Raw genomic sequence first — 17,414 nt, 5'->3', positions numbered from 1 at the left:
TAAGCTTTCAAAGTGGTGCAGAATTTTGCTACTTGTTTTAAATATTCAGAAATGTAAAATAGTGCAGTTCACAGAACGAAAAAACATAGTATGGTACGAATATTTATAATATCAGTGAATCACAGTTGGAATCTGTAAACTTACACAAAGACCTGGGTGTAACACATAGTAGGGACATTAATGGAACGGTTACAGGGGCTCAGTGTCGTGGGTGAAGTAGGTAGCAGTCTTAGGTTTATCGGCAGAATACTAGGGAAATGCAATCAGTCTACAAGGAAGATTTCTTACTTATCATTCAGGCGATCCTGCCCAAGCGAGCGGCAGGGGATATCGAACGTATACATAGAAGAGCAGCACGAATGGTCATAGGTTCGTTTGATCCGCGGGGAAGTGTCACAGAGATGATAAATAACAGAACTCTCAGACTCTTGAAGATAGATATTAACTATTCCGACAAAATCTACTAACAAAGTTTCAAGTATCATCTTTAAATAATGACTGTAGGAATATAGTAAAACCCCCTACATTTGATCGCTTGATCGTAACTGTAAATCCAGCTCTTGTCCCTTCAGTTCCACTTACTCCATCATGTAAGATAATACAGGGTGATTCAAAAAGAATACCACAACTTTAGGAATTTAAAACTCTGCAACGACAAAAGGCAGCGCTAAGCACTATCTGTCAGCGAATTAAGGGAGCTATAAAGTTTCATTTAGTTGTACATTTGTTCGCTTGAGGCGCTGTTGACTAGGCGTCAGCGTCAGTTGATGCTAAGATGGCGACCGCTCAACAGAAAGCTTTTTGTGTTATTGAGTACGGCAGAAGTGAATCGACGACAGTTGTTCAGCGTGCATTTCGAACGAAGTATGGTGTTAAACCTCCTGATAGGTGGTGTATTAAACGTTGGTATAAACAGTTTACAGAGAATGGGTGTTTGTGCAAAGGGAAAAGTTCTGGACGGCCGAGAGTTGGAGTATCGGCTTGATATTGCTCGAGTGTCTGGAGGGGGCCATATTGAACATCTCTGAACTTGTTTTTGAGTGAAACAAAACCTTTTTAAATACTCTTTGTAATGATGTATAACAGAAGGTTATATTATGTTTCGTTCATTAAATACACATTTTTAAAGTTGTGGTATTCTTTTTGAATCACCCTGTATAACTAATAAATTATTTAGAGATTTGTAAGTACTTCTTTGTCTCTGACATTGCAGATATTTCGGTTTTTGTGCTGTGTAATTTCTTTGATAGCTGTCCTCTTTTATTGCTCATTTCTCTAACATTCCAAGTGGCTGTATTCAAAATTCTCCGAGTCCTTTTATTGTTAACATTTTTCCTCACTTATCTCGCCATAAAAAGATAATTTCGTTTTTCTGCTTGCATTTAGTGGCTAATCTTGTAACACCATCGTTACAGAACACCGATCTGTAGTCAGCATAGGCATGTGGCCGTAATGCCTTCTCGAGGTATCGCAGCAAACTTGTTTTTCTTTTGGCGTTGTCTCCTTTAGACGATTGCCTTCACTTTGGCCATGGACTCAGCTCTCCAGGTTTCGTAGTGTGTCTGTCCTTGTTTTACATCAGGGTTGTCTGTTCTAGCAGTGTCGGTTTCCCTATTGCTAAGAGCCCTCCTCCGCCACTCTTACGTTGTGAACTGCGCTACGTCTGCACAAGAGACTAGTTAGAGTGGCCCTACCAGGAACTTAAGCTCCCACCAGCATGGTTCGCTAGGTCACAGCAGAGCATACCAAACTTTTCGCCACAATAAGGTGGTAGTCATCCAGGAGGATAAATGTGAACCAATTTAAAAGGTGGTAAACTAAAACTTATCCTACCTCTTCCTTTGGCTGCGTAACTGCTATGCTAGCTACTTCCTGCCACGTACGTCCCTGCTGTTGATGCCTTCCTGTAGCCACATCTAGCCTCATCTGCAACCACATCCCTTACCTGGCAAACGCCTTAGGAGACACGACCACCTTCGTCCTCACACATTCAGAGTTAATTACATTATCTCATCAACGCTCAGAGACTCATACTTTTTCTTATGAATGGATATTTATGTAATTTCGTTTCACCCAAAGAGTGAAGAGTGGCAACTTGGTCGCTGCTAACCTGACATAACTGGATTAATGCAAATGAAAGTTAAATATAATAAATGATAAACAGTCGTTTCCATTCAACCGTCAAATCTACCTATCAACAAACAATATCTACTATCATATCTCCCACCCACCTGCTGGTGCAGACGGACGACTTTTTAATTACAATAGAATGGGTGTGAAGCTGATCTGTAAAGCTAAAATCCAGGAATCCTGTTGGCTGCTATTCAAGACATTTGGCCTATTGATAATTATAAGTCGTTTATGTGCTCACTGATTATATTTGTTATAAAATAAATAAAAAACTTTTACAAACCAACTATGGCTTCACATTCGTGCCACAAGACAAGCAAGTCCTTCACACAGATAATAACTCTCAGTACAGTTGGAAAAGGAGTTGTCCAGTCTACTGCAATTTTTGGAATAAGATCCATTCAACATAAAAAAGGACAATGACAACTCGCACATAATTAAGAGAAAACGAGCGATTCCATACCTTTCATAATTGAAACGAATTACTAGAGTTTTCAGTTATGTAGAAAATGTATTATAAATAGTATTGTTTGCTATGTGTGTATGTACATAACATTGAGTGTCATATATGTGTATTGTCTGCGGCACTGTGTGAGGCAATTAGGTAGATTTTCAGTTCAATCTACTGCATTGTAAATTATGATAGCTAGCACACAGATACTATGCATGTACTGTATGTAATATTGTGTGCTTTATGTGTATACTGAGTGCAGGACTATATGCGTAAATCCTCGGTTCAAATAACTCCACTGTAAATAATTATTACTAATATGCTTATGGAAAATGTATTACATACATTTTTCTGTTTCCGTCTCTCTCATTTTCTCCATGTAATATTTTATTCATAGACTTGTCCTACATTACAATACATTCTTCTGTAGTAGACGATTTAACAGGACCAAATAAAAATACAATCAAATGCATATAGCGTGAGGCTGCTAAAAAGGCCATCGGAAATATATCCATAACGAGGAGCTATAACAGCTAAGTGATAGTGTACTATTTTATGACTTTTTTGACTTAGGCAAGAAATTCTTGTTAATATCTGAGAAATTACGACACGGATTTTAAATCTCATGAAAGAGGTTAGGCATCAAGTGAATGAAAGAAAAATTTACAACTTTTGAGTGCAGGTAAGTTACAACGTATGATATCTATCTACAAACACCAAGTGAGGACAACGAAAATGGAAAATAAAGAGGGACAAACAGAAAGACTGAAATAAATGATTGAGCATACGACCTCGGTTATTTAGTTAAGGGAGTTAAAAAATGATGATAAAAGACAAAGAAAAATATATGTTAGTGTTCGTTCGCTACAGACACAATCTTTCAGGTCGAAAATACGAAAAAAGAAGAGAATGCGGGCTAAGAATTAAATTAACTTATCCAACAGCTGCAGAATCAGCGCCTTGTGTGCAACTGATTTAATGTGAAATGTATGTAATTGGTGATAACAGAAGGATTGTGTGACACAAACTCAGTTGAATACCAGCTTATTTCCAATGATACAATATTATTAGAGTTCAGAACTGAACTGCAGGTATATCTAGAATGCCAGATATAAATCCAGTGACAGAATTACAACGCTACATCAGCTAAGGTACGTACTGAATCGTAGTGGTCGATCAGTCAAAAGGAACTACAGTAGTGAGGAGCGTAACACTGTCTGCAGAGGAGATGTACTAGATCTTTCCTTTGGTCAGCAGTTTCATCTAATCGAGTTATCGCCAAACTTTTGATCTTGTACATTATGTGCCAATTTTTTCTTTTTTGGATCGACACACTGCTTTTCATATATTTAATTTTTACCAATTCATCAAGTTAGAATGTGTTTTGCTTTACCTTTAATGTCTGTACACACAATTCTTGACGAGCAGTTTTTCATGTATTTCTTGGTCCATAAAAAATGAGTGTGTGTCAATAATATACTTCATTTCCCAGTAAAGTTAACAAGTTCAGTTGTATGGAGAAATGGATCGTTTTCAGTAGATTACACAAGATGCTTTCAGTATCATAACTCAGTTAATTAACACACATTTAAACTGCATTATTGCCCAAAGAATAATTTTGAGTATATCATAAGCAGGTTTGTGTAGAATGGATTTTAAAACCTATACTGTGGCTGGAAAAATCAGCTGTTCCCAGATAGTATGTGGTTTTCTACACTCATGCTCATAAATTAAGGATAATACTGATACACGGTAAAACAACGCTCTGGTGGGCGGTTTGTGGGTTTAAATCACCTTGGGCTATGACCATGCAGTGCATTTGACCTGTGGTCGTCCCACGATGGCGCTGGCAGCAGTACACATACGCAGAGGTGTGTTGATGCATGTCAGAGTAAAGTGCAGCAAACAAGTGTGCAGACGTTTTCGGAGATGCTAATGGTGATTGTTTGTTGAAAATGGCTCAAAGAACACATATTGATGACGTTATGAGGGGTAGAATACTAGGGCGACTGGAGGCTTGTCAAAGACAGCAGGTCGTAGCATGGGCCCTCCGTGTGCCACGAAGTGTGATCTCAAGATTACCTCAACGATTCCAGCAGACAGGAAACGTGTCCAGGCGCTACAGTACGGGACGTCCACAGTGTACCACACCACAAGAGGACCGATATCTCACCATCAGTGCCCGCAGACGGCCACGGAGTACTGCAGGTAGCCTTGCTCTGGACCTTACCGCAGCCACTGGAACAGTTGTCTCCAGACTCACAGTCTGCAGACGACTGAACGGACATGATTTATTCGCACAGAGACCTGCAAGGTCCCTGTCACCCCTGGTCACAGGAGAGCCCGTAAAGCCTGGTGTCAAGAACACAGTAGATGGTCATTGGAACAGTGGTCCTAGGTAATGTTAACGGACGAGTCAAGGTACAGACTGAACAGTGATTCTCGCTGGGTTTTCATCTGGCTTGAACCAGGAACCAGATACCAACTCCTTAATGTCATTGAAAGGGACCGGTATGGAAGTCATGGTTTGATGGTGTGGGATGGGATTATGATTGGTGCACGTACACCCCTGCATGTCTTTGACAGAGGAACTGTAACACGTCAGGTGTATCGGGACATCATTTTGCACCAGTATGTTCGCCTTTTCAGGGATGCAGTGGGTCCCACCTTCCTCCTGATGGATGATAACGCACGGCCCCACCAAGCTTCCATCATGGGGGAGTACCTTGAAACAGAAGATACCAGGCGAATGGAGTGACCTGCCTGTTCTCCAGACCTAAACCCCATCGAGCACGTCTGGGATGCTGTCGGTCGACGTATCGCTGTACGTCTTCAAACCTCTAGGACACTTCAGGAACTCAGACAGTCACTTGTGCAAGGATGGGTGGCTATACCCCAGAAGCTGCTCGACCATCTGTTCCAGAGTATGCCAACCCGTTGTGCGGACTGTGTACGTGCGCATGGTGATCATATCCCATATTGATGTCGGGGTACTTGCACAGGAAACGGTGGCGTTTTGTAGCACATGTGTTTGGGAGGTTTTCTCAACTTATCGCCGATACTGTGGACTTACAGATCTGTGTCGTGTGTGTTCCCTATGTACTTATGCTATTAGCGCCAGTTTTGTGGCACCACATTCATCAGTTATCCTTAATTCATGAGCAAGAGTGTAGATTTTACTGTAAATAGTGAGATATTCTAAGACGCCCGCAAGCAATCATTATCTCTTGGCGACGTTGACGCGAACATACTGTCCAAGGCGATTGTCTTGTGAAGTTTTTCTTTCACTATTTGAAAGTATTTCAAATCTTTATCTGTTTTACAGGGAGACACTTTCTCAGACAGTCGTCTAGACTGGATTGTTTCATACCATCACTAACGAAGGTTATCGTTTGTCCGACAACGATGGAATGAAGCCAAACTTCAAATAATCAGCGCTGTTTCTTATTAAATGCGGTCATGTTTAGTACCAGCTGTCTGTGGACAAAAATTAAGCTATTTAGATAAATCTGAAAAGACGTAGCGATTAGAATTAGTCCTCCCAACCTGAAGGCATGTTCGTCACTTCTCTACGCTTTCGAAGAAACTACAAAAGGAAAATTTAACAAAAAGATATTTACGTACTTTTCTCCGGCACTCCTACACATTTTAACTTATGTGGTACATAATTACACTTAAGAGCCAAAAGCCAGGGGATAGTGATAAGCACATATACAAATGGCGTTACTATCACGTACACAAGGTAAAAAGGGACGGTGCAGTTGCGGAACTGTCATTTACAGTCAGGAGACTCAAGTAAAAACGTTTCCGACTTGATTATGGCCTCACGACAGGAATTAACAGACTTTGAACGCTGATTGGTAGTTGGAGCTAGATGCATGAGAGATCCCATTTCCTGAATCTTTAGGGAATTCATTATTCCGAGATCCACAGTGTCAAGAGTGTGCTGAGAATACCAAATTTCAGGCATAACCTCTCTCTCACCAGGGATAACGCAGTGGACGACGGCACTCACTTAACGACTCATTAGCTTAGTGATGTCAGTGATAGCAGATAGGCAACACTGCGTGAAATAACCGCAGCAATCAATGTGGGACGCACGACGAACGTATTCGTTTGGACAGTGATGCAAAATATGGCGTTGATGGCTTATAGCAGCAGACGACCGACGCGAGTGCCTTTCCTAGCAGCACGACATCACCCGCCGCACCACCCCTGGGCTCGCGACCATATCGGTTGGAGTGGAGACTACTGTAAATCTGTGGCCCGATCAGACGAGTCCCAGTTTCAGTTGATAAGAACGGATGGTAGCGTTCGATTGTGGCGCAAGTTTTCAAGAAGTTACTGTGCAAGCTGATGGCAGCTCCATAATAATGTGGGCTGCGTTTACGTTGAATTGAGCAGGTTCTCCGGTCCAAGTGAACCGGTCATTGATTGAAAATAGTTATTTTCGGCTACTTGGAGGCAGTTTGAAGCCATTCAGGAACTTTGTGTTCCCGAACAATGATGGAATTTTTATGGATGATAAGGTTCAACCGTGGCGGGACTGGCGCCAGTAATATCTCTGACATGAGTATGATCGACTTCCTAGTGCAGAGCTTTGTCCTTGGGCCGGCTCGAGATATAAAGGGAGCGCTGACCGCGAGCAGTGGCGAGGAGACACAACGCTTTGAGAGCGGAAGGCGGCGGTGCGCGGGTCGGCGATTGGCGGGCGGAGAGGAGCGAAGACGGCGTGCCTGAGGCCGGGCGGAGGTTGTCACGTGGTTGTACTGGAGGCGGCGGGAGTTGGCCGCCTCTGAGGATTCTCCGGCAACCTCGTGAGCTGTGGATATGCCCGCTTCCTTGGAGGGACACGCTGTTATGGTCTTGCGAAGTGATGGTCTGGCATCTTCGCAAAATCGCCCCAGCATCAAGACACCCAAATAAGTATGCTAATTACTAAAGGCGCATAGTTAACTGATTGTGATCGCTCTTGGTACAGTAAGACGTTGCACGACGTGTCATGTTATGTTTGTTCCATTTCATTTGAGGCCTCCTACTAAGCGTGTGGTCTGCTTCCGCATAATGTTGATGTATTTGCACATGTGTGTCATTAAGTTCTGGTGAGTGCCGGTTCTCGTGAGCCAGTTCATTTCCCACACTTAGAGTTTGTTTATCAAGCACTGTTTCAGCTAAAGGAAGCACTTCCTAGTCAAATTAGTTGTTGCTTAGCCTAGACTTTACAGAGTTAATTTACTGGTCAATCTTAAGTGTTAAGGTTAAGAAAGGTTTTTCTGCCTTCTGTTGTCGGGTGTGGTCGATGTTTCAGTGAGCTGAGGCAGTGGGCAACCGAAGCGCAGGGCCTCGCTTTGGATTACAAATTTGACTTACGGGCGATGGACTTCGCCTGAGCTCGTGTGTTCCTCTTCGGTAGCGTTTGCTTGGTTCACATTTTGGTGGCCTACTCGACGGTGGGTTGCAAACGGAGCCACGTCTTGAAGTTAAGTATTACTTCTCTCAGTCAGTTCCACCGTTCGTGGTTAAACATCGGCCTTACGAGCTTGGAACTTGCTTCTGTTGTTATACTTTGATCACTGTACAAAGTTGGAACGTTCTATGCCCTAAAAGTCCATCTTACAAATCAATATGCATTTGAATAATTTCGGGGTCACCCTGTAAGATTAACCAAGTTATAAATATGTTTTAAGTATTCCTGTTAAAGTTGAGGCTGTGTGCCGAATGCTATTTTACATGTAACGTCAGGTTTTAATTAAAAGGGTCTTAAATAATGTGTCTTAACTAGAATTGTTTCTTAAAGTTATGGTTAAATTCAGCCTCAGTGGTTTCTCTCAATTTTGGCGGAAAATCGTGGGCTACATGTAATGTTAATTGAAAAGGTTTTAAATAACGTGTCTCAACTCGAGTTACTCATTTTACTAAGGTTTGAAGCTCCTCAGAGAAAGCAACAGTCTCTATCAAGAACTTACAATATAGGAGAACTACCACATACAAAAAGCAATAACACAGGAAAAGAGATTCCTGAATAGAAATACAACACTGTGGAACAAAACACTGTTTAGTACACTCAATGAACTATACAAAGATGACTCCCGACAAAAAACATAAAAATAACTTCTGTATTCCTGGTTCTCAACCCACCTCTCTTTCCATCTCTCTCTCTCTCTCTCTCTCTCTCTCTCTCTCTCTCTCTCTCTCTCTTTTCCACCTTCTGTAACTTTCTTTCACTTTTTCCATTGCATCTTTTTAGTGCATGTTAAACGGACAAAAACGGGGACAATAACTTACTAGCTACCTACACCATTATAATTTTCTTCCTACACGTTAAACAACAGGACAAAAACTGAATTTTTGTCCTGTTGTTTAACATGCTCTGAAAACAAGCAATGGAAAAAGTGAAAAAGTTACAGAAGGGGGGAAAAAGATAAGGCAACGGACATCAGTGCTTAGGTTCGCAGACAACCCACCATTTCTAGATCAAAGGAAGTGTCACAGTGCGATAGCTCCTGTCTTTATGGTAACATCGAGAGTACTCAGTGAGTTATTCAAGGGGACGGCAGCCCTGAAGCATAATGTTCCTCAACTGAGAGAAACTGCAAAAAGAAAAAGAAAAGAAGAACTGCTTGAACTACGCGGTTCAATAGAAAGAACAGAGTTGTTTCACTGTCTTGTACTGGTAAAGTGAGGTAAATTCGTTAGGTCTGGCTGTAACTACTAAATGAAGAAAAGTCCTTTACATTAAATACACTGAAGAGGCAAAGAAACTGGTACAGATATACATAAAAAAAAGTTCTCGATCCCCTCGGTTTCGAGACTTCCGGAACCTGTTCAGAAAATTGGAATAGAGATCAACACAAACATCATTTCCCCTTTTTTGTTGCTCATGAAAACCACACATTTCATGTTGAACCACCATACAGCGAGACCTTCAGTGGTGGTGGTCCAGATTGCTGTACACACCGGTATCTTTAATGCCCAGTAGAATGTCCTCTTCCATTGATGCATGCCTGTACTCGTCATGGCACACTATCCACAAGTTAATCACTGCACTGTTTGTGTACATTGTACCACTCCTCAACGGCGATTCAGCGTAGTTCGCTCAGAGTGGTTGGTGGGTCACATAGTCCATAAACAGCCCTTTTCAATCTACCACAGACATGTTCGATAGGGTTCAAGCTGGCCATTCTAGTCGAGCGATGTCGTTATCCTGAAGGAAGTTATTCACAACGCCTCGCCAATATGCTGTTATTATGGTTGCACTAGCGATCGGAGGATGGCATTCACGTATCGTGCAGCCGTTACGGTGCCTTCCATGACCACCAGCGGCGTACGTCGACCCCATATAATGCCACCCCAAATCAGGTAACCTCCACTGCTGCACTTTCTGGAAAGTGTGTTTAAGGCGTTCAGCCTGAGCGGGTTGCCTCCAAACACGTCTCCAACAATTGTCTGGCTGAATGCATATGCGACTCTCATTGGTGACGAGAACGTGATGCCAAATCAGGTAACCTCCACTGCTGCACTTTCTGGAAAGTGTGTTTAAGGCGTTCAGCCTGAGCGGGTTGCCTCCAAACACGTCTCCAACGATTGTCTGGCTGAATGCATATGCGACTCTCATTGGTAACGAGAACGTGATGCCAAATCAGGTAACCTCCACTGCTGCACTTTCTGGAAAGTGTGTTTAAGGCGTTCAGCCTGAGCGGGTTGCCTCCAAACACGTCTCCAACGATTGTCTGGCTGAATGCATATGCGACTCTCATTGGTGACGAGAACGTGATGCCAATCCTTAGATGTCCTTTCGGTGTGTTGTTGGGCCCATCTGTACCGCGCTGCATGGACCTCGCCATTTACGTCTGGAGTCTACTGCGCACAGTTTGAGTCATAACACGATGTCCTGTGGCTGCACGAAAAGCCTTATTAAACATTATTGCTTTGCTGTCAGGGTTCCACCGAGCCATAATCCGTAGGTAGCGGTCATCCACTGTAGTAGTAGTGCTTGGGCGGCCTGAGCGAGGCATGTCATCCACAGTTCCTGTCTCTCTGTAAGTGCTCCATGGCCGAACAACATCGCTTTGATTCACTCCGAGACGCCTGGACACTGCTCTTGCTGAGAGCCCTTCCTGGCACAAAGTAACAATGCGGACGTGATCGACTTGCTGTATTGACCGTGTAGGCATGATTTAACTACAGACAAAACGAGCCGTGTACCTCCTTCCTTGTGGAATGAGTAGACCTGATCGGCTGTCGGACCCCCTCCGTATAATAAGAGCTGCTCATGCAAGGTTGTTTACATTTTTGGGTGGGTTTAGTGGCATCTCTGAACAGCCAAATGTACTATATCTGTTATACAATATCCACAGTCAACGTCTATCTTCACGAGTTCTGGGAACCGAGGTGATGAAATCCTTTTTATATATATATATATATATATATATATATATATATATATATATATATATATATATATATATATATATATGTGTGTGTGTGTGTGTGTGTGTGTGTGTTGGGAAAAATTATAAATGATGTACGTAGACACCACACACACATACACACACACACACACACACACACACACACATACACACACATACACACACAGCACACACACAATGTGTGTTGGTGTGTTGGGCTGGTGGGACCAGAACTCTGATGGTCTGCTTGTCTAGAAAAATTTCCTTAACCGCTGCCGCCATCCAGACACACTTCTTAGCCGGCCCAAATTCCCAGGTACGCCAATGTGGCGAACATGTACCCCTCGCTTGCATCGCGACCTATGTTCCAGCGATAGGAAACGAAACCTGACGTACATCCACAACTGAAGAAATCATGACTGGCCGTCAAGCCTAGAGAAATGTTACGTATACAGAGGTTAATTTGAATGCACTAATGTGGCCACCGTTGGAAAAAATTGCCTGATTGTTAGTACTGACGGGTGCTAAACTGTAACACTGTATTGTTTCTGTTACACTGTGTGGCGTCTGTTCTCTCAGACATGTCCGACGAAACTTATTTCTTGCAGTGCAGGTGCACATCAACTGAAGTTTCCTCTTGCAGGAATACAGATCGCGCAGCGAGCAAGGCGTACATGAATAGGGACTTCACCTTGGTGTACGATGAATTCGGAATTTGGATCACATGGGAAGCGTGATCGGATGGCCGAGGCGGTTAAGGCAACTGTTCCAGAGAAGCGGAGCAACCGGGTTGAAGTCCCAGACCGACAGAAATTTTCAACTCTCATTAATCTTTGATTTCAGTGCCCTAATGCGGCCGCTGTCGGAAAAATTGCCCTGAATACTGAATTATTACTATCTGTGATTTTTAAGAAAGGGTGTCTATTTTATTAGAACTAATGCAATATAACTTACTGCGATTCTGTCATGCATGAAGCTGAAATGGGAAGCACTATGTTGTAAGGGTTGGTCAAATTAAAAATGGTCCAGAAAAGGTTTATGAGACTGAAGTGGAAAAACAATTAGGAGACCTGCCTGTCAGGACGCGGTACCCCACTATTTCGATGCACCAATCACTTGCTGTCAAGTGTCTGCACAAGCGCATCTCCAACATGCTGCTCTGAGTACTTCACTGTGTCACTACCTTTGAATGAGTGAGAGGAGCAGACGTGATTAATGACCTGCTGAACGCAACACTATATGGTTCTTAGGGTAAAACAGCATGTGTGTATTATCGACTGTTAAGCGAAGCACACTGCGCGGAAAACATTTATGGAATCATTTTCGCAAGAGTAAAACTGGTGTGTTATAGCAAAACTTCAATCTCAACCAAAAGCTTTAAAGCAGAACGCGTCGGTAAAAAAGCGCGAAACGGACTCTGAAGGGAATGAAAACCGTATCTTTCCGAAAAGAGTTCAAACATCATAAAACTCTGCCCGCGTGAGGGAAAACCCGGGACAAATTCTAACGAAATCCCCACGTCGTTTATCTGTGCAAGTCAGAATTAAGAGACCGTCGTGTCGAAACACTGTTAGAAAGGATCTGCTTCTGTATCCTTACATATTTACTGCTGTGCAGGTGTTAAGGCTTCTAGATTTACCGTCACGTGTTTACTTCTGCTGGTGGTGTAAGTGAAATTGAATCAGGGCTTCTGGGTTGTGCCGTGTTCAGCCTGTCAGGATAGGTTAACTCACAGAAGATGCGCCATTACGCATCAGAAAATTCCTCTCCGTACTTCGAAGAGCTGCTGCATTAACGCAACACTGGTGTTTGGTGCCCAGTGGCTGGCATCCTCATCGTAACACGATTCTTCCACCGGACTGTAATTACTACCTGGTATGTCTAGGAATTGTTTAACCCACATCTGGATCAAACCACAGAAGGTGAATGACTGTACGGATATTATCAGCAAGACGAAACAACAACACACACACCTTGGAAGCCTTGTCGCGAACGCATGGGGTGTTCAGCGAGGAGAGGACAGTCAGCAGCGACACTGTAGTCTCCCGGCCACCGAAGTCGTCTGATCTCTCTGCCTGTGATTTTTACCTGTGAGGAAAGTTGAAGGATCAGGTGTGCCCAAATAATCTTCAAATATAGGAAGAGCTGCACTCGGAACACTGAAGACGCTGTCCGTCAGGCACAGCCATGTCGCCAATGCCTCACAGTTGGGTAAACAGAACAAATTGCTTCGTAGACATCAACGATGACCATTATCAGCAGCTTCTGTGATGTTCATTAACAGGGGTCAATTCCATATAACTCGTATTATAAACATTTTCCGGGCCGTTTTTATTTTCCTCAGTTTGTATGTTTGCAGACTGAATGACTGAAGCAAAAAAAAAAAAAAAAAAAAAAAACTGATACACCCAGGTAATATCGCGTAAGGCCCCGCCAACTGGCAGAAGTGCCGCAAAGCGACATGGCATAGACTCGACTAGTATCTGAAGTAGTGCTGGAGGGAACTGATACCATGAATCCTACAGGGCTGTCCATAAAACCAAAAGAGTATGACAGGATGGATCTCTCTTCTGAACAGCACGTTGCAAGGCGTCCCAGATATGCTCAATAATGTTCATTTCTGGGGAGTCTGGTGGCCAGCGGAGGTGCTTAAACTCAGAAGAATATTCCTGGAGCCACTTTGCGAAAATTCTGGACGTGTGGGGTGTCGCATTGTCCTCCTGGAATTGTCAAAGCCCGTCGGAATGCACAATGGACATTAATGGAAGCAGGTCAAATGAGCAACCACCACTAACCTAACCCCCCTCCCTAGCTTCCCCCATAAAATGGAGGGAAGTTCAAATTCCAACAGGATAATGCATCACACCACAGTTATATCTACTAACCTAAGAAAATTGCGGAAGGTAGGTCACTTGGGCTACCACCACTAACCTAAGTCATCCGACTGCCTCATCATCCTAGGAACTGGCGCCAGGTTTGAAACTTGGCTTTAAAGAAAGGTCACTTGTGCTATAGCTACTAACCTAAGAAAATGGCGTGAAAGAAACGTCACCTCCACTAACCTAAGTCACCTGACCGCCACATTCTTGTATGGATTGGTAGGCATAGGACTCGACCTGTGCTGGATGTAAGTCTTTATTATTTTGCATGCACTATTTTATTCAAACAATTAGAGGCACTACCACCATCCAGTGTGGCCAACAAGGGGTCTGGACTCCAACTGACCTAGTACACAGTACCACCAGCAGAGGGTACTGTCATCCCTCCTGTGACATAAAGCAAGATGGTGGAAGAAATGGTGGGAAATGGGAAACAGTGTGGTCACCATGGCGTCCAGACTCCTACTGAAATAGTACACAGTACCACCGCCAGAGGGCGCTCTCATCCGTGACATAATCCAAAACGGCTGCCAAGATGTCAGCTGATGATGCAAATACCATTATGACTCAGCCTGCGCTGGGCTGCTGGAGAGAGTAAGGAAGGAGTGTACTTTATTTATTTTGGAACAATTTATTTAGGGATGGAGTATATTTATCACACTGATACAGAACACACGCTCTGACATGCTTGGGATCACGCCACACAGCCCACAGACCTGTAAACTACTCCTAATAACGCTCTGCAGACATGCAAACAACTACTAAGTTACCGAAATAATTTCAGTACAAACATCCAAACTCCCCCTAAATAGTGCAGTAAACTGATGTGAAGAAATGAAACCAACTCATAAACTGTACTAATAGCACTTAGCACAGCCTACAGACCTGGTCACAAAATGAAGCAACAGACACGCTCAACATGCACAAGCACCATCCAGTAGACATAGACAGCACAGGAGGCTACCTGCAGCCCCACAAAGTGACGTGGCCATCAGCTGTCAAACCATGCACAGGTGCCCATTTGGGTCCTGCAAGCATGAGGCGGTGACATTACTTTCATACTTGGTTCCTGAGAAATTCCTCTCGAAATACCTGTTTACCTAGCATCGTAACTGACGCAACCGGGCTGGGGCGAAGACGTATTTGCAGAGTGTGCTGACACAGCCATGAGCCATGACTAGACGGAAGCCGGTGTGACCCATTGCTCCCACACCGCTGCTGCCTAGAGTGACCGGGTGAGAGTTGTTTCTATTTTCGAGTAAACAGAGTTCTCCGAGTGTTGTACTTACGTCACAGAACTCTAATTCGCGCTCACACTGGTCCCATAAGGGAGATATCTTTGGACAGCACGTGTGTTTTACCATTACTGATGCGATACCTGGGGATACTGACATCACTGAATAACATAGGGCGCACTGCTTCTAGTGCAGCATGAGAGACGCATCTAACTATGCTTAACTGCCCAGTGTGATTGACACAACGCCACGAAGTGTGCACGTGTAGCTACAAATCATCGCAAGGGCATCTAACAAGGTTCTCAAACTTATACTGATGTCACATGACTATGTAAAAAATAAGAACCGCGTGGACCTCATGGAAATTGTATAGTGTCCCACTAATAGTTAATGCTCGCTTTCTTGATATCTCAGCTTGTATGCACGGAAATTCTTGCACTAACAGAAGCTGTTTACCAAAATAGCGCAGAACAGCGTCGAATGCTGTCTTCCTTGTGAGCCTAACGTGGCGCCCCATCCATCACGTCTTACCTTTCCTGTTTTCAACACAAACAAATGTTCTCACTGCTATTTAGAGACTCCTATATCCCAGCACAAAGGATGTGAATGAATCGAGCTCTTATCGAATTTACCCTCTGAATTACTGATGCCACAAGTTTGGAATCACCATCCACCTTTTTTTTTTCTTTCTGCAGACCAGACTTTCAGCGGTTATTTTACACAGATAGGCACATTACATCGACAATTAAACCCAGTAAAGTGCCCCTACATATCGTCAAATACGGAAAGACTCTTACTCAATTACACTGCTCTCCCACTGAGGACAGGAGCTTGAATATTAGAGCGTGAAACTGAACTCCAACCCAGCAATATATCACCACGTACGGTGTCGATGTAGTAAACATACAGAATCGCCCTTTTTTCATCATTTGTGCATTTACCACGAAGGTTTGACAAGATATGTGGTAAGAGAGCAAAACTTTTAAGTTCTTTAAGTACTTTAATGAGATGTCGGGACTGAGGCATAATACCCAAATTTGCCAGAGTGACATTTTATTAATACGACCACTGCACGGAAAATAATGGATAAGGCGAGCCGTGCTATTGTGAAGGACAGAACTGGTTATATGAGACGAAGGCTGGATGTCATCTCAGGAGAACTGTTCCATCTACACTTGAAGATTGCAGCACTTCTTTCTCCTATATCATGGGACTGGGTGGATGGAGTGACTTCAGCCAAGTTCGATTGGGTATATAAGGCTCGAAATTTGATTGCTTGGTGCCACGAGAGCTGACGCCACAGGAAATAAGTGCACGACGTTCCATTGTTAATTTCATGGAGAAGATTTTAGACGATGCGATGTTATCAGATTTGGGCAAAGGTCTTAATTTTGCACCTACACCAAGTGAAGTACCTCTTGTAGGTTTCGTAAGTGGTGTTGAACAAGCTATACGTCACCTTCCTATGGACACTGCTGAAGAAATAAGAAGGGAAACTGGTCGGATTCTTCTGAAAGCTCCTCCCCAACGCATTAATATAACCGCCGAAGAAAGGGCTGTGCTACGGAACCTTCGAGAAGATCCGGAAATAGTAGTGCTGAAGGCTATAAGGGTAATTCTACCATTTTGTTACCTCGTGGGTTGTATTTGGAGAAGATGTATAGTCTACTTAGTGATACAATGTATAGGAGGACAGGTCAAGACCCAACAGCACATGTGCAACAGAAGACGTGTGAACTGCTGAACTCATCCTCATTAGTTTCAGAGACCATCAAGCGATTAAGACCACATGGCAGCATACCACCGAGAGTGTATGGTCTTCCTAAAGCGCATAAAGGATTACCTCTACAGCCGACAGTAATACTGACGCACCCACATATTATTTAGCCAAACATCTAGCTTCTTTGCTGAGACCATTTGTTGGCAAATGTTCACATCATATACGGAACTCTGCTGATTTTATCAACAAACTGTGGGCTCTCTACTTAAGTAGTTCGGATCTTCTAGTGAGTTTTGATGAAGTTTCCCTTTTCACAAAAGTACTTCTTGTGGATTCCTTGACTCTAATTGGTCAACAGTGTGAATCGGACATCACTGATTTGTTTCGACATGCTCTTTCCTCAACTTATTTTATGTTTAACCAGCAATAGTTTGAACAGTCTGACGGCGTCGCCATGGTCAGCCCTCTGTCTTCTCTGGTGGCTAACCTTTTTATGGAGGATTTTGATGACAGAGCACTTGAATCAGCAGTTTGTAAACCAATTCTTTTTAGGAGATACATCGATGATACTTTCATAGTTTGGCCCCA

The sequence above is a fragment of the Schistocerca nitens genome, chromosome 5, assembly GCF_023898315.1.
Source record: "Schistocerca nitens isolate TAMUIC-IGC-003100 chromosome 5, iqSchNite1.1, whole genome shotgun sequence".
NCBI classification, from domain to species: domain Eukaryota; kingdom Metazoa; phylum Arthropoda; class Insecta; order Orthoptera; family Acrididae; genus Schistocerca; species Schistocerca nitens.
The sequence above is the reverse complement of the archived record's forward strand: the minus strand, read 5'-3'. Positions refer to the sequence as shown.